Here is a 17188-nt window from a genome sequence, read left to right on the forward strand (position 1 = left end):
GATTTGCTTTGCATTCCCATAGTGAACAGTTCCTTTAGGTAGATGCCCTTTAATCCTGGTAGCTATTTCACCTCCTTCCTCCCTTTGCTCACAGTGAATTAGGTAATTATCAGTCTTAGAAATCCCCATTAGGAATTTCTTTTCCACAGTTAGCAACAAAGCTCTGTTTTCATTTCATTTTATTTTTTGACTCCTGATTTTATTATTTAATTTCTTTTTTTCATTTAGTCTGCTGTGGTTGGGAAGCCTTGCCTCCCAAGAACAGAGTCAGTTGGAGCTGGTTGTTGTTGGAAGAGAGCGTGTGGGCAGGGGGACCCCCACTCTGCTGGCGGTCCTAGGTGGAGAAGAAGAACTGTACTTCAGAGCCCGGGGTGTGGTGGGAAGGGGATGAGGCAGGAGCAGCAATCTGGGGAGGTGGGGCCCGCCTCAGTCCCCAGCTTCATTTTCTTCTACTGTTTCCTCACTGGTGGCATTCTCTGCAGTCTTGGAGACCTTCTTTTTTTTCTTTTTCTGGGTTTTTTGACTTGCAGAACTCTGGAGGAGGGCCTTTGGCTCTGTATCCTCGACCTCCATCTCAGACTTGTAGAGGTCAGGCTTGAAGGGACCACTGGTTTACTGCATAAGGCTAATGGGCATGAGCAGAACTATAAATTTAAACTGGGCAACAAATTCACCCTCCTTCTCATAGAGAACATTAAACAGTTGCAGCAGTTCATGTTTGTCACACTTCACCACACCCATCTGAGGCTTCTTCTCATCTTAAAATGCTCTTAAAATAAGTGACCTGACATCAAAACGCCTTTCCGTCTCACTGAAGAAGGCACATGTAGTTTTCGTTTTCAGTCCGTAGTGTTTAGAGGGGTCTCATTTGTAAATAGTGGTTCTCTGTCCTGTATCCTTGGTCTTGCCCTCTCCTGAGCTGAAGAGAACATCCACAGCATATAGTTCATGTACCTCAAATTCAGCTTTTTCATGGTCCTTCTGTTGGTCTGTGCAATTCTGGTTAATGTTTTTTCCCTCCATCAATGACATGCTGCTTCAACTGGTTTGACAGCATACCTCCTATTGCAGTGCAGTTAAATGAGTGGGCAGCTTTGTTCTGAGCTTCTGTCTCTTGTGTGTTCTGGCTTCTAGGTGTAGGGCAGCTTCAGCACAAAGGTGAGTTGCCTTAATAACATCTGCTTTCCTCCCTGTTACTTGGGTCCCCTGAGCTACATCAACCACAGAAGTATGAGCTACATTAGTGATGAAGCCATTCACATGGACCCCAAGGTCAATTTTTACCAACATACCTTCCTTGAGAATATAATCATGGTTGCTCTTCAAAGGGGAGAAGTGACACATACAGTTGTTTACTAAAATGATGGTGGGAAAAGCAATACCTTTTTTCATTTCCTTTTTTTTCTCAAAGACTTTCCCTGTTTCTTCCATAATCGTGGTATCTGAGCTAAATGCTTCCACCAAGGACCGAAGTACCTGGTTGGTGGTGTCGCCCCCCATCTTATATTTGGTCACAACCAGGTCCTTGGCAATAGTTTGCTCCTGCTGCTTGTCGTCGCCTGATATCTTCCTACCACCATCACTGGCAGCCTCGTTTTCCCTGAGCCGCCACCTCTGTCTCCCTTCCCAGCCACAGGCTGTGGTCTGAGCCCCCTCAATCCTCAAGGAGAGGGCCAGCAAAATCTCAAGCAAGAAAGGGAGCCGGCAGGCAGGCAAGAGGAAAGATCTGTTTTTAATGAAGAGGTCTTTTTGTTTCATTTTTAAATACCCAGAGGCTCATTCTGACAAGTTTTCAGCTTCTTTGTAGCTTCCTTTATCTTCACTACATGGCAAACAATACAATGTAACCTTTTCTGTAGTCTGCCCCTGTCTGCCAAAGGGGGAAGGAAATCAAATAGGAGAGACAACTTAGAGCTGAAGGTTGTCAGAGAAGTAAAATGTTCTTACGAGGTGGTGCTGCGAATAAAGGGCATCCATGCAGGTGTGCCTGACCAAATTGATGGCTTTTGGGTGTGCATTGATATTTGGTATGGGGGAAGGGCCATTGAAGAGGTTTTGTGTTGGAACACCTGGAGAGCAAAGAGAGGGGTGTGGTTGGGGGTGAGTGGAGGAGACAAGGTGGTTGGTGGTTGCGGTCTAGCCTGGGTCAGGGAGAATTCCAAGTTGTATAGCAAGATGGGCTACTGGAACAAGTGCTTTTCAGAAGCAAGGGGTCTCACTGTGCTCAGGTAACAAAGCGGCAGGGAGGGAGGAAGGGAAAGGGGTTATCAGCTAGATATTGAGCCTGTCCCACCTGTAACATTTTCAGGTTTCAGAACAAGAGTTCAACTTGGGATCCACATACCATATGTCTAAATATTTGAAATGTTTAAATCAATGAATACAACATGTTTTATTTAATGGTTTATCTACAGTTATCATTATGACAACTGTACCTTCATAATGACCTCAAAGGCCAGGTTGGGTTCTAGAATTCTGACTCCTGCCCCAGCGGTGTGGGAAGAACTGCTCCCCTTCCCCCTCCCGCTTTAGAAATATTTCAGACCTACACAGAATTGTAGAAAACATTACTATAAACATCCATGTATCTACTACTCAGCTTAAGAAATGTCACATTACAAATACAGTTGATGCCTGCTGTGGAGCCTTCTCTACTTGAATATCCCTCCCTTTCTTTCCCCGAGAGGTAACCATCGTCTCAAAAGTGCTCGTCTTTCAAATGCACACCTTTCTGTATGCCTCATTTGTATCCATCTCTTACATGTACACCTTTTAGTCTCTATGTATATACCCACAATCAATTTATGGTGATCATTAGTATGTTTTCTTAGAAGTCATATACATGGTATCATGTTTGTATCCTTTTGGACCGACTTTTTCCTTTATGCAGGCCGCAGCCCCTGTGAGTTCTAGTCTCCTCCCCAGCCCAGCCCTTGCTGTCCCTTTCGGTTTACCTGAAACAGCCCCTAGCCAGTGAGTTAAGGCCGGTCTGACAGGAGGTGAAGCACAGCTTCTTCCTCTGTTGCTTGAAACCAGTGGCTCTCCAACCTTAGTGTTCATCAGAAGCCCCTGGGGGACTTGTTAAAACACAGCTTGCTGACCCCACCCCAGATTTTCAGATCCCATAGGTCTTGGGTGGAGTCTGATAATTCCCAGATAATGCTGATGATGCTGTTTGGGGAGCCAAACTTGGAGAACCACTGCTCCAGATCAAAGTCTGGACCCAAGCTCAGCAATACCATGTGGCCTCCAGGCAACATGGGCCATCCATGAAGTTTTCTTCAAAACCATGCTCTAGAGCAGCACTGTCCAATAGACATACAATGTGATCTACATGGGTAATTCTAAATGTTCTAGTAGCCACATTAAAAAACAAAGAGAAATCAATACAAACTTTACTATTTTGATTCAAGTATTATCATTTCAATGTGTAATTAGTATAAAAACATTAGTAAAACATGCAATATTGACACTTACAGCATATATTTAAACAGAATATCCATATTACAAGTGCTTACTAGCCACAGCATTGGCTAGTGACTAAGGTAGTAGACAACACAGCTCTAAAGACTTGAGCCCCATCTCGCTCTTTTCAAAAATTGTTTTAAACTTGACATTTTAATTGATTTTTCGTTGCACTAAGTCTTACCAAATGTTGGAAAGTAATACCTTTCAATGAAGGTATCGTGGCCCAAAACAAAGAGGTAAAGGAGAGATTTGAGTTAGGATTATTATTGAAAAATCTGCCCACGTTTCAGTTTATTAATTTAAAGTAAACTTTTATTTTTAACTTGAACAAACACTGTCAAATACATTCAGGAAAGTTAGCTGTCACTGGATATCACTTTTGATGTAATGAACATTGTAATGTCAGGTGTTAAAATTCCCAGAGGCATCTGAAACAAACAAACAAACAAACAAACAATGAGCAACAGAGTCTTCTTTCTATACCTCCTAACTGCAGAATGAAATGAGAGAAAATAAATAATGGTACAACATTAACTGACACCAGTGACTTTCTAAATAGAAGAAAATGGCCAGGTCTGTGTATATCTGCGACATTTATGTGCTATATTTTAAATCAGTAGAGAAGAACACCTTTTCCTTTTGTAACTCACAAACTTGGTTAGTGGGGTGTTTGTGGAACTGAAGGTTTCATTCATATGATCACACCAACCTTGTCAGCCTAGCACTAGAAAAGCTTGTTGTTTTTGTTTTTACATGAGAATCCATTCTCATGTAAATAAATCTCTGAAGCTTCATCAGCCTGTGCTGGTTCCAAAAATGATATTCCCTTACCCTCCCAGACCCTTGGTTTCCATATCTACCATATAGAAAAGAAGCTGTTAAGAATATACAACTGTGAAAATGCAAAAAAAGGAAAAAGAGAATATTAACTATTTAGATATATTCAAAGACAGATACACCTTAAGACTTAATTACTAATTCAGTGATAAACACATATCCTTTTCATCTGTGACATAAAATACAAAAACATATAGCTAAACAAATATTTAGGTATTAGTCATTAAATGTGGTCCTACTTGAAATTCTTAGCTTTTTGCTATTTGTTAGTAGTCACTTTGTAAAAAGCATTGGAGTTATCTCCTAGTTACTATGGGGAGCTTGCATTTCTGTGGTCAAGTAATGAAGGCCCAACTAATGCATGGCCCAGCCAAGTTAGCTGCTATGTCTGGCAACTGCTGTGTCTGGCAACCAATATTGTACACAAATATTGGTCTTGGTAGTAGGTCTGGTACATTTGCCACTTGTTAGCAGTTTTGCAGCTAGAGGACAAAAGACCTCAACAGGAACAAATGAGTAGCCATGAAGTATATTTCAGACCACATTGCAGTTCATATTACTAGGTACATGAAAATTCTAGTAGCATTTTAAGTAAATTAAATTGAATTTTAAAGCTAATGTTAAACTTTTTATTAATTAATTTACTGGGAAGTTTTGAAAAAAATAAAATTGTCAGTAACAGGTAAATGCCAGGAATAGTTGAGTGATTCTCAAAGCTATACACAGATACCTGGATTTTCTTGCTTCCCCTCTGCTGTGTCTAGGTCCCTTTGGAGTTCTTCCTCTTGTTTTTCACATCCTTTTCTTTTTCTTTTTCTTTCTTTTCTTCATCTGCAGCATCTTGGGCCTCTTCATCCCACTTCTCAGGCTGCGATTTAGTGATTTCTTTAGTGAAGAATAATACAGACATTGGGACTAGTCATTCACAGAAAATATAGTCTAATTTACAACTAGCAGTGGCATCTAGTACTCCAACCTCAGGAAAAGCAGGAGGATAGACTTAACTAAGAAAGGAATAGCTAGGCACCTTCCTACTGGTTTTCAGAACAGTTCCATGGCCCTCATGTGGCTGCTGCTTAATCATTTCTACAGTGACACTATTTCCCTTTTTTCCAGTAAATCTCCCACCCAATGCTGGTGACTATGTCTAGTTCTTTGGAGAAGAAGAGATCAGAATCACCAGGTCTGATTGCATTCTATGGTGCTTTGGTCAGAACTTTGTTGGGAAAATATTTGTTTGCCTCGAAAGACAAATTCTATGGTGAAGCTCGTTGGTTCCTCACCCCCCTGAATGTTTCATTTTTACCAAGGTCTCCTGTTTCACTTGATCTCATCTGGGGGATCAACTTTCTAAGAATCTTTACATTTTGAGGCTGAGGTGGGCAGATCATGAGGTCAGAAGTTTGAGACCAGCCTGAGCAACATGGTGAAACCCCATCTCTACTAAAGATAGAAAAATGAGCCGGGCATGGTGGTGTGTGCCTGTAATCCCAGCTGCATAGGAGGCTGAGGCAGGAAAATGGCTTGAACCTGGTAGGCAGAGGTTGTAAGTAGTGAGCCGAAATGGTGCCATTGCACTTCAGCCTGAGTGACAGAGCGAGACTGTCTCAAAAAAAAAAAAAAAAAAAAGAATCTTTTTATTTTTGAAAAACCATGAACCAAAAAGGATGCCTGCCATTTCCTGCTCTTTTCCTTTGGGTGTCCCTTCTGTTTCCTGTGGAGCTCCCTCCTGAACCCCTATCTACCTGGCCATTCATCTGTGGGCTTGCAAATGACATCGATGATCTCAGATCTCCTATCAGACAGAGGTTGGTAGAGGGTGGCATGCTTTCTGAAAATCAGAGGTCCTTATAGAAAAGGGCTTCGACTTATTGGGACGTGTTTGGCCTTAAGTTTCAGGAGGGCCCTGAACCCCGCTTTACCACCCGCTTCCACCAGCTGTGCCTGCACTGTGGCCCTGTCCAGAGCCCTCGGGTGCATGTGTTCCCACCTCCCCGCTGCTGCCACTAGCCTGTTCCTCACCTTTGGGGGCTGTGGCCTCCTCTGCGGCTGGTTCCTCTGCGGCCGGTCCCTCTGCTGCTGGTTCCTCTGCGGCCGGTTCCTCTGCTGCTGGTTCTTCTGCGGCCGGTCCCTCTGTGGCTGGTTCCTCTGCGGCCGGTCCCTCTGTGGCTGGTTCCTCTGCGGCCGGTCCCTCTGTGGCTGGTTCCTCTGCGGCCGGTTCCTCTGCTGCCGGTTGCTCTGCAGACGGTCCCTCTGTGGCCTCCTCTGCAGGCTTCTCATCTGTGGCCTCCTCAGCTGGCTCTTCTGCAGGCTGCCTTGCCATCTCGTCGGGTTCGGCTGGCACCACAGGCTCTGGGACTGACGCGGCCTCCTGGATCAGGCCCTGGCCATCGCCCTCTGGGCCTGGGGTCCCCACGCTCAGCCTCTGAGGTGCCAGCAGCCGGCGGGGCTCGCCCGAGCGATTGAGTGCAGCAGCACGGGCCATCCCCATCAGGCGGCCACAGTGACGGGGCCCCATCACGATGTGGTCGTTGTGATAGAGGCGGCGGAGTAGGGAGTAGACCAAGTCGAGTAACACAAAGCGAACACCCATCATGGGGTAGCGATGAGCGACCGCGACCAAATTGAGGTTGTGGTCCACGTCCCCCTCTTCCTCCTCCTCCTCCTCCTCTACCGGCCCAATGTCCGAGTCCTCCTCGACGCTCCTGCCCCTGGGGGCTGCAGCCAGGTCTGCTGCCTGCTCACCCTCCTCCACCCTGAGGCCTTCCATGGGCCCTGAGTCTCCGGCCATCTCAGCCACGGGCACCACGTTGCCACTATTGGGACTGGAATCAATGCCCTCCCGGTCACCAGCTCCGGCTGCCTCGACTTGCGCTCCCTCCTGGCTCACCAGGGCCTCCTGGTCCCCTTGGGTTGGCTCTGGATCCCCTGTGGCAGACATGATGCGTCAGCGCCTCAGTTGGAGTGGCGACCAGGCTGAGGTGACGACGGTGAAGACGGTAGCTGCTGAGGTGGCTGCGGCTGAGGGGAGGCGAGAGGCTGGCTGCTGAGGGAATACGAGTCTGTCTCCTTATTAAGGGAATAAAAGTCTGTCTCTGAGGAGACTCTAAACTGGGAAGGGTAGGGAGCTGATCCCAGGAGCCTCCTGCCAAGGCTGGTCTGAGAGGACTTAGACAGGGAGGGAAAGATTCTGGTTGGCAGGCAACGGGGGGGCGGCCGGAAGTGTCAACAAGGGGAGGGTTCTCAGTGAGTTCTAAGCTCATTTGCTGAAAACTTTAGATTGACATGCTCTGTGTCCAATGAGTGATCAACACCCTTAAGCTCTAGGACAATTCAGAATCCAGAGCTTTTTCTTCTTTCCTTTTTCTTTTTTCTTTTCTGTTAGAATCTCGCTCTGTCGCCCAGGCTGGAGTGCAGTGGCATGATCTCGGCTCACTGCAACTCCCCCCTCCTGGGTTCCAGTGATTCTCCTGCCTCAGCCTCCTGAGTAGCTGGGAGGGACTACCGGTGCACACCACCAAGCCCAGCTAATTTTTGTATTTTTAGTAGAGACGAGGTTTCACCATGTTGGCCATGATGGTCTTGATCTCCTGACCTTGTAATCCGCCAGCTTTGGCCTCCCAAGGTGCTGGGATTACAGGTCCAGGGCTACCTTTTAGGTCCACACAAGTCCAGGGCTACCCTTTAGGTCCACACAAGTCCTGCCCTTTTAATTTTATGATTATTAGCAACACTATAGTGGTCCAATGTGGAGACACCCTGGAGCATGTGAACTGCAAGGTGTCCACAGAGTTCACTTATTTCCACCTAGTAATGGCTCATGCCAGTAGAGACAGGGTCATAAAAATGTTATATAGCTCAGACCTAAGCAGTTGTGAAAACCTCCCAAGAAGAGAGGTAAGATTTAACGTAGTTAAAGCTGCTTAGAAAAGAATGTGCAGAGTTGAAGCGGATGCGGTCAACACTGAGTGTTGAGGTGGTTGTTGAGGTGGTAAATGACAGACACTGGAAGGTGTTTAACGAATCCTGCCAAATTCACTTCAAACCTCCAAATAATGAAAAAAAAAAAAAAAGTTTCTTTTTAAAAAGGACCAGGTCATCTCATAAGAGCTAAGCATAAAAAACACCAGAAGGGCCCAGGCACGGTGGCTCACACCTGTAATCCCAGAACTTTGGGAGGGCAAGGCAGACAGATCACCTGAGGTCAGGAGTTTGAGACCAGCCTGGCCGACATGGTAAAACCATGTCTCTACTAAAAATACAAAAAATTAGCTGGGCGTGGTGGCACATGCCTGTAGTCCCAGCTAATTGGGAGGCTGATACAGCAGAATCGCTGGAGGCGAAGGTTGCAGTGAGCCAAGATTGCATCACTGCACTCCAGCCTGGGTGACAGAGTGAGACTCCATCTCAAAAACAAAACAAAACAAAACAAAACAAAACAAAACAAAACAAAACAAAACACCAAAAGAACAGGCTTCCTAGGGTGTTTCAAGCAACAGCCCAAGACTTTTTGTTGATTTCAAGACCCACTTAACTAAGATTCAAGTGGTAAGTAATTCTGAACATTCTGGAGAAATCAATGTTATTTTATATTCATTTTATGAACTTTTTTTTTTGTCACACTACAACTACTCTGAAAAAAATTGCAAGTAGCATATTTCATGTATTCAATTCAGGAACAGTAATACCATTAAATCTCATCAAGGTGAGCAGGATATTTTTTTTTTCCTTTCATGAACTCAATCAAATTTCAGTGTTTCTATTTTTCTTTAGTTTCACCTGAAAAAAGGAGCATAGTGCTGTCATAAACCATTGGTTTAAATCTGGAAGACAATGTGGAAAATTTCTAATCCAAAATACTCACTATAAAGACAGCAAAACCGAGGCAGAACCCCAATCTGAGGTCTAGAGTTGGCTTTAATATTTGCTTCCTGATGTGAAGTAGGGAAAGTTACTTATTTCCAGGCCTTAGTTTTATCATTTGTGAGGTTAGGATAATGATTCCCTAGCTACCTCACGAGGCTGATTTGAGAATCAGGTAAGATATGACTTAGGAATTCTCTCTAAAAAAAAAAGAATCAAGTAAAATAATAGGGTGAAAGCCCTTTTCATACTGTAAAATGCTATACATGTATATGATTACATCAACAATAATTTTTCCTTGTACTTAAATTATTGGAAAGAAGCTATCAGGTATAGTTGGCCCTCTGTATCCATGGATTCTGCATGGGTGGATTCAACTAAATGTGGATCAAAAATATTCAGAAAAACTGCATATGCACTGAACATGTGCAGACTTTTCTTCTTCTCATTATTCCCTAAACAGTATAGTACAACAACTATTTAGATAGCATTTACATTGTATTAGGTATTGCAAATAATCTAGAGACGACTTAAGGCATACGTGATAATGTGTGTAGGTTATATGCAAATACTATGCCATTTTGTATCTGGAGCTTGGGCATCTGCAGATTTTGGTATCTTCAGGAGGTTTTGGAATCTACCCCCCATGGTTAATGAGGGATGACTAGTCTCTCAGGCCTTCAGAGAACCCTCTAATTTGGATTTGGAGGAATCAGATTTTTCCTATCTATCTACATGGAGTTATATACTCTCCTGGCTAAGTACATACCCTGACTTCAGTCAAGATTTGAGTGAAATAGGTAGATGGAATGAGATGGGATTATATTTATGATATTAACTATTTGTTGAAAATATTTTATCAGTTTGATTTTGCCTTCTAAGTTGGTTAATGTTTCCAGATATTTAGTTTTTCATTTATATGTTGCAATTTACTTTTAATGTTAACTTCATTGTAAATTTGCAAATCTTCTTGTACAGAGAATTTTTATCTTATATTTTCTTTTTGGGGATCCTCTTAATGTTTACCTTTAGCTCCTTAATCCATAGTGTGAGATTAAAGTCTCAGATGATTTTTATTTTGAACGGCTCACTTATAGCATCTCATATTGAGTAACTCTTCCCGTCTATACTGATATGTGGCCATGTGCTCTTTAGCATTTTCTATAAAGGTAGAAAAAATGCAAGAGAAAATTCATTTTCCCCAAATTTCAGAACTTGAATTGAGTCCAAGCTTATTCTTCAAGTGGAAAAATTAAGGCCTGGAGTAGTTAACTGGCTTTCCAATGTCATACTACTCAATGGAGGAGCCAGGAGTAGAACCAACATCTTCTGACCTTTAATCTGAAATTGAGACAGGAATGCTTATTTTACTTACAGCTTCAGGGGCAACTTGACAGCACAAGGTTAATTACCCAGACAAATAAATGGCTATGAGTTGAGGGTCTCTGAAATTCAGACAAGCCTGTACTCCTGACTCTGAATCAATCAGCAAATATTTACTAAACACTTACATGCAATGTCTCATGTAAGACCTTGCTAGGGACAGAGAAATAGGTGCCACCACCTCTGGAAATAAGGATCTCATAGTCTAGCTGGGAGAAAGGATTGTGTGTTGAGAAGGGAGGTAAAAAAGCAGTACCTGACATTCAGAGCTGGCCTGGCACTCATAGCTAGGCCATCTTTTTTTCCTACTCAATATAAACAATTGCATAGAACACCAACATCTCACAGGATCACTCTGTGTCTATGATAAAAAGAAACAAAGCAAGGCCACTTTATAATTTCATTCAAGCAGAGAAAAATGAAGTCACAAAATACTAAACAAAATACTAAGCTTAGGTTGTCTTGATTAAAATGGGTACCACTTCTTTACCAGTTACAGCTTTATACTGGTTCTAATATCCCCTCTCTATAAATAATATTTATCAAAATACCAATCAGAACTGTACCCACTTTCTGATAGCATTTAATCTAGAGCAAATCCTCACTTTGTTCAAAACTTCCTCATATGCTAAGCTTTGGAATTGGGGAAGGAAGTGATATTGCCTCTGGCAAGAAAATAGGCATAGGGGATTTGATAGAAGTCTTGGGGTGAGGAAGGTGTCTAATGGGGCACCCTTGGTTTCTGCTGCAATGCTATCACCAGGACTGGCTCTACTCTGTCTTAGCGAAAACAAATACAGTCAGGTAGATGGTTTTTGTATACTTACAGTATTCCTACTGTTTTTTCTTTTACCTCCTTTCTGTCTATGTCCATCCATTTTTGTTTCATAACTTTGAACAAGACCATTACTATTCACTTTAAAGGAGCATGTTACCATAAAAACCCAAACCAAAAACCACATAAGTGTCTTCCTACATCATGAAGAGCTGGACTGTCCACTTGAAGGTACAGGACAAATACACCAGACTCTAGTCATTCAATCATTCATTGAGTATATATCTATCACCTACTATATGCCTGGAGTTATGTCAAGGACTGGGGACACATTGGTGCTTAAGATCCATGGCTTGATCTATCTAGTTCATGGTCTACAGGGGAAGACAGACATTTGGATGATGATGACACAAGGTGTCAAGAACTGTAACAGGGATGAACACAAGGTACTATGGGATCTCATGAGAGAGAATGATTAGCTAAGGCTGAGGGGATGGTAGGGAATGTGGGTTGGTGACTGGGAAGGTGCTCAAGAGGGGGTATTTCAGCTGAGTCCTGAAACTACGAGTTTAGCCAGCAATAAATATTGGGGGGAAGTCATTGCAAGTAAAGGAAGCAGCATGGATAAAGGCAGAGGTATGCGTATATTGGTCCAAGGCAATGAAATGGCTGGAGCATTGGGCAGAGTGGCAGATGGGCCTTTAAAGCAGGTGGGGCTGGGGATGGATACTCCATTCTCCATGATGTGCTTATTTCACATTGCATATCTGTACCAAAACATCTCATATATCCGATAAATATATACACCTAATATGTACCCACAAAAATTAAAAATAAAAGAAATAGAAAAATAAAGCAGATGGGGCAATGAATAATGAATGCTTCTCTAAAGAGTTTGCCCTTTGGCCTGAAAGGGCCAGACTGTCCACTAGAAGAGGCAGGACAAATACTCTAGACTCTAGTAATTCAATCATTCACTGAGTTTGCCCTTTGTCTTAAAACTCCTTCGCCTGTTTTCCCTTTGTATAGAAGAAATTTCCAGAAGTATTACTGCAAGGTTTCAGTGTCTTATGTTCTTAGTTATTTTAATGGGTCTTCCTTTCAGGTTGTCCAATGGCTACCTCATTGGCATTTAGTTTTTAGTCAAAGGGCACTCACGGGGGTTGTCCCTGACCACCGTGACTAAAGCTGTCACCTACCTTCATCCCAATCACTGTTATATCACTACCCTGTTTTATTTCCTTTATAGCCCTTGTACTAATGTTGTATTTGACCGAGTGTAGAAAGTTATCACAAGACAAAAGTATGCCAGATTGCAGGGTCATTTATTATGCCGGCGACCACAGAGGACTCACGTCTCTCCAACCTGTGGTGGCAACAGGAGGGTGCCACGATTTTTTATACCCGAAAAACCACCTTGGGAGTGGGGGTGAGGGGCAGGGATGGGGATGAAAAGGCTTCAGACATTCCGAGGGCTAGTGGATTCTGTAAATTACCTCCTGGGCAGAGATGAGGGTGGGGGTCTCCGGACATTCCAAGGGCCAGGGGACTTGTCATTCCGTTTGTTACTTAAGTGGTTTACAGAAGTCAAGATAAACATTTGTTTATACATTATCTGGGTAAGGTGGAAATCACAGACCTTAGTTACTTATTACAAGTCGCAGGAGCCAAGATGGCATGGGTTAGGACTGCTTGCCTGTCACATTAGGGCCACAGAGAGCAGTTACTGATAAGAAAAGGTAAGCAGCTTTACATAGTTTTGAAGACAAACTGGCAGTTCTATTTACAGAGGCCAAGGACAGTAGTTATTGTGAGGAGAATGGGGCAGCCATTTCAACTTATCTAAAAACAGTTTTGCATTTTATAAAATAGTTTTGCTCTGGTTCTGGCTCTAGGCCAGCACAATATCACACTAATTTAACTAATTTTATCTTTGTTGTATCCTCTTTTCTTACCACCACCACTCTAGACGCCATAAACACAGGAATTACTGCCTGTTTCCTCTGATATTTACCCAAACACCTAGAATGGTGCCTGGAACAGAGTAAATAAATACTTGTTAGATGACTGTTTTCTCTACCTTGGTTAGCTGTACAAGGTGCAAAACCAAATGTTAAGTTGCAAAATCATGTTTATAAATTGGATGAGCCTCCAATGGGTTAGTAAGATTAAGGTTGTTTTGAATTTCTGTAAAGTGTTGGTAATTTCCTTAGACGTCAATACATCTCTGTTTTTAGATTGAGAAAGCAACTTCAGGGGAAAAATGAGCCAGTATATATAAGATTACAGGGGCTTATACGAGTGTTAAAATGCATTTGTTTTGTGGTTAACACATGCCAAATTGCAACTTTTGCAGAGAATTCACATGTAAGCCAACTTCCTGTCTACTTACATGGTGTGAGTTAAAGTTTTCTGATATTTTCTTGCCCTACCTTGCCACAGGGTCTGAAATTCCCCATTTTAGCATAATTTTGTAAGACATTTCAGAGACAAGTACATTAGAGGTTAACATAATGTTACAACCTGCCTGAAAGTTGGTGTCATTTACCAGATATTACTTTAAGGCAGGGACTTAAGGAAGTGGAATAGAAATTTTGAAAATATGTAAGGAGTAGAGGAATAAAGAGAAGATCTGAGGCCGGGTGCATTGGCTCACACCTGTAATCCCAGCACTTTGGGAGATCAAAGCAGGCAGATAATTTGAGGTCAGGAGTTCAAGACCAGCCTGGCCAACATGGTGAAACCCTGTCTCTACTAAAAATACAAAAGTTAGCTGGGTGTAGTGGTGGGTCCCTGTAATCCCACCTACTTGGGAGGCTGAGGCATAAGAATTGCTTGAACCCAGGAAGCAGAGATTGCAGTGAGCCAAGATGGCGCCACTCACTGCACACCAGCCTGGGCTATAGAGCAAAACTCAGCCTCAAAAAAACAAAGGAAAAATATTTTGAAAAAGGAGGCTGAGTGCAATAGCTCATGCCTGTAATCCCAGTACTTTGGGAGGCTGAGGTGGGTGTTTCACAAGGTCAGGAGTTTGAGGCCAGCCTGACCAACATTACTTCTGGGTAGGGATGAAATTTCAAGTCCCCAATAGTACTCTGCGGATCCTGGCTGACATGGAAAAGGGCGCTTTGCTACTGCTTTTCCATGTGGCCTCCACTGTAACCGTTGAAGAGGCCCACCTTACCACTAGACCGGGCTAGAATGAAAGTTCTGGCTACCTGCTCAGCCTTCTTTGTCACCACCCTGCAGTGGAGAAGGAGAGGGGGAAGAGGTGCCTTGTTACAGCCTTGTGAAGGTAGGAGTCTAGGTTTCCCAATTGGCCTGTGCTGTCATGGTTTGGAATGAGACCATGGGTTTTAATTTTTTTTCCATGGTGTTTGACTGAATGCTATGGTTTAAATGTTTGTCCCTTTCAAAACTCATGTTGAAATTTAATTTCCATTGTGATTACATTGGGAAGTGGGAGCCTTTCTTTTCTTTTGACATTGTGTCTCTTTCTGGCATGCAGGCTGGAGGGCAGTTGTGCGATCATAGCTCACCATAGCCTCGAACTCCCAGGCTCAAGTGATCCTCCTGCCTCAGCTTCCCAAGTAGTTTGAACTACAGGTATGTGCCACCACACCCAGCTATTATTTTATTTTTTGTAGAGACAGGGACTCTCCTTGTTGTCCAGGCTGGTCTCAAACTCCTGAGCTCAGGTGATCCTCCCACCTTGGCCTCCCCAAATTCTGAGATTACAGGCATGAGGGGAATTGGGACCTTTAAAAGATGTTCAAGTCATAAGGGATCCACTCTCATGAATGGAGTAATGCCATTATCATGGTAGTGGGTTTGCCCCCTCTTGCTCACTCTCATGCTTCTTGCTCACTCTATCATCTTCTCTTTGCCCTTCCACTATGTAATGCCTTTTGCCATATTATTTTGCAGGAAGAAGGCCCTCACCAGATGGCAGCACCTTGATCTCAGACTTCCTAGCTTCCAGAACTGTGAGCCAATAAATTCCTGTTTATTATAAATTACCCAGTATGTGGTATTCGGTTGTAGTAGCAAAAACAGTCTTAAGACATTGAAGTAGGGTGATATTTTCTAAAAGTTTTCTATCTTGTTAGCCTGCCATTTTCCTGGTCCTTTGGCTAGAGAGAGCAGGTTTTTCTTAAAACATTTTAAGTCTGCACTCATTGTTGTTTCCTGATTACAGGCTTCTACATAACCCAGTTAGAAATATATGAGGCAAGAATAAAACTTACAGAATTTAACACCATGATATTCCTTGGGTCCCAAGTCCCCTAGTTGCTCTTTCTCCTTTTCTCCACCTTTTAGAATCTTCACATGTTTATTTGTACATAATGTCCAGAGTTGTTAATTGTTGTTAGTGGGAGAAATGTAAAGCCGTGCATCTACTCCTCCATCTTTTAAGTATTACCATTTTAGGCACAGGAGACATTTTGATGCAGCTATTTTGGAATAGATTCAGAACAGTCATGTTAAAAAACGGGAATACTTTTATTACTAGGTAATATACACATGATCATTTCTGCCTTTTACTTCATCCTATCCCTGACCTCCTTGAAAGTGGAAGTTCCTTTATCTTTCTGAAGTAAAGCAAAACTGCTTAAAGTAAATGGGGTTCCCTTATACTTGCAGAAGAGACCTTCCGTTTAATCTTCCTCTGGTTCCTTCTTAGATGGTGCCCATTAATGGCTCATCTGATTACCAGAGGAGAAAAGAGATGGCATTTACACCAAGTTGGAAATAGAAACAGAAGTTGGGAGCCGGTAGCATCTGATTTATTCTTGCAACAAATGAATACTTACCAATTATACTCATCCTGTAGTGGTTTTCATTAGAATGGAGACATAGTGATTAGCCGTGAGGTCAATAAACAGTAAATTGTAGTCCAAAGCAACCAAAGTTACTGAAATAATGTCTTCACTGGCAGAGTTCATGATTACATCCAGGTAACCTATAGGTAAACGGCTTGCCACTTTTCTGGAAAAGCCATCGCCATTGTTCATAGAATTTTCCTCCCTTCTCTTTCAACACAAAGTGATAGCTTTTGCCATCAGCTCTTAACTTCTGTTGCTCAGGAATCTCAGTTGGAAATGGGACAGAAGACTAGAGACAGAAGAAGCCTACCTAGAGTTATGCAATTAACTGAGCCTATTGAGCAAATGTTGATTGTATATGATATACAGTACATATATCCTTTAGTTAATGCTGTCAAAGTCCATGGAGAGAACTCTCAGGTTTAAATGGCAATGAATAAGGAGAGTCTAATATTTTGGCTTAATAAACTGACTTACAAATTATGTGATATTAAACAGATAAATGAGTTTTGGGATTGTATTCCTCCATAAATTTTTTTCATCTAGTTAATTGTTTCCCTTGAGCATTATAACTGTTAAGAGCTCTAATCTTGGAATTGGACTGCATGACTTCAATTTATAGCTTTGTCACTTAACTATTTGTGAGACTTGGGGCAAATTAACTTTTCAGAGGTTTGGTTTCTTCAGTGCTAAACTGAGCATCTTGGCAGCACCTATCTCTTAAGAGTTATTTTGAGATTTGGCTGCAATAAAAATTATGAATCCCTAGAAAAACCTGGCCCATTATAAGCATTCAATGCATGTTACCTGAAATAATAAACATATTTTTTTTGAGGAGAATACATCTAATTATGTGGATGGATCTCAGCTGCTGACAGCATTTATTGGCCTTTGTTTTCTCCCCTTCTGGCCTCTGGTGTATAGTTGGATAGTGCCTTGGTTTTCAGGTGCTTCACTATAGTACCAGTGCCTCAACAAAATTTTGGGCTTATTTTTATTATGAAAACTTGTGGGATTGTAAGGTACTTATTTGTCC

At 42.5% G+C, this 17188-nt stretch overlaps 1 pseudogene; it reads right to left on the reverse strand.

Moving 5' to 3' along the window:
• Positions 1-400: 400 nt before the first annotated feature.
• On the reverse strand, positions 401-1758 carry LOC116536567 (annotated as a pseudogene).
• Positions 1759-17188: the final 15430 nt, after the last annotated feature.

Source organism: Sapajus apella, unplaced genomic scaffold (assembly GCF_009761245.1).
Source record: "Sapajus apella isolate SASKATOON/1434 unplaced genomic scaffold, GSC_monkey_1.0 scaffold102, whole genome shotgun sequence".
Taxonomy (NCBI): Eukaryota; Metazoa; Chordata; class Mammalia; order Primates; family Cebidae; genus Sapajus; species Sapajus apella.